Source organism: Theropithecus gelada, chromosome 17 (assembly GCF_003255815.1).
Source record: "Theropithecus gelada isolate Dixy chromosome 17, Tgel_1.0, whole genome shotgun sequence".
Lineage (NCBI taxonomy): Eukaryota > Metazoa > Chordata > Mammalia > Primates > Cercopithecidae > Theropithecus > Theropithecus gelada.
The window spans coordinates 65341993-65343714 of NC_037685.1; positions in this window are offsets into that span (position 1 = coordinate 65341993).

Below are 1722 nucleotides of genomic sequence, written 5' to 3' on the forward strand. Positions count from 1 at the left end.
TTTGTCAGAGAAAAAGTGGAAAATAAATATTGAGATAGACAATTAGCTATCTCTGTTCTATTCATGGAAAAATGAGATATTTATCTATTTAAGTGGAAATGAACATGGTAGACTATCAAAGATTAGAGAAAGAATTTATCCCCAAAATTATTTTTCTAATTCTGTTTCTTGGACCTCTCTTTTCCTTTCAGCTGTAGCATCGCAGTCCCTGAATGTGAAACTCCATTCACAACGTACAATATACACATCCTCAGATACTGAATGCACACTCAGTCGTATGTGGCCACAGCATCCTTCTCTCCCTGACTTCTGGGACTCTGGATGAACTGTGTTGACTGTTTTCACATGCTTTCAAATTTATTGTTCCTGGTATAAATGAAGTGCCACAAATACACCATGATTTTATCTGATACTCAAAAGTTAGGCTTTTGAGACTCAAAAATGACCTTTGCTTCATGTTTGCTGTGAGAGTCAAAACTCCGTTATAAAACTCCGAAGCTGAGCATGAACTCTAAATCTGTGTATCATCTTTCCCCCAAAGCAACATCTAAAGGCCTAAAAGAGAATTGTGAGGCAAAACAAGAATTTTGAGGGATAATAAATGCATTGGTTAATAACAAACTAACCCAACATACTTATAGTAGAGACAGTTGATAATCTAAATGCCCGATAATGAAGCCTACATATAACATTATGATGACAACTATAAAGTCATTAAATATTTTGAAGGATGGTAAATAATATCAAAATATTTATATTTTAACGAGTCAAGAGAACAGTATACAAAAGTATGTATAGAAATAACAAGTTTAGAAATATACTCAGAAAAGTCATGAGGAAAAGGAGCATAATTTTAGCAGTGATTGGGTGGCAGACTATGGATAATTCCTATTTTTTGTTTTCTAAATTTTCCATCTGAGGAACATGAATTATTTTTATAATAAAGCATTATTAGGATGCACATATATATGTGTGTGCATATATTTACAGTTTGAAATAAAAAATAAAGTTGCCATCCTATACATAATGGTGGATAAATAACTCACTTCTGTCTGGGCATGTTATGGACTGAATTGGGTCTCCCTAACTTCCACATTCATATGTTGAAGCCCTAACCACCAATATGAATATGACTATATTTGGAGATAGGGTCTTTCAGGAGGTAATTAAGGTTGAATGATGTCATAAGGGTGTGGCCCTGATCCAATAGGACTGGTGTCCTTATAAGACCAGGAAGAGACACCAGGGGCATGCATAGATGAAAGACCATGTGAGAACACAGCTTGAAGGTGGTCGTCTGCAAGCCAAGGGGACAGGCCTCAGGAGAAGCCAACCCTGCAGTCACTTGGGTCTTGTACTTGCAGCCTCCAGAACTGTGAGAAAAATATGTTTCTGTTGTTTAAGCCACTCCGCCTGTGGCATTTTGTTTTGGCAGCTGGAGGAGACTAAGTTTGTTGCACTTTTTTTTTTTTTTTTTTGAGAAGGAAAAAAGCCAGGAGAGAAACCTGAAGTAGCAAAATGAGGACTCAGGAAAACCAAGGGAAGGAGGAGGATGGAGGCTTTTGGCTACCACACACTCACTTGCTTGGAGGGGTAAAATTTGCCCTCCATGATGCACAAACACATTTAAAGACATCTACCTTTGACTGCTCCAGATGATTGAATCAGTGACTATATTGCTCCTTACTTGCCCTTCCCCTCTACAGAGGAGGCATTCCCAGT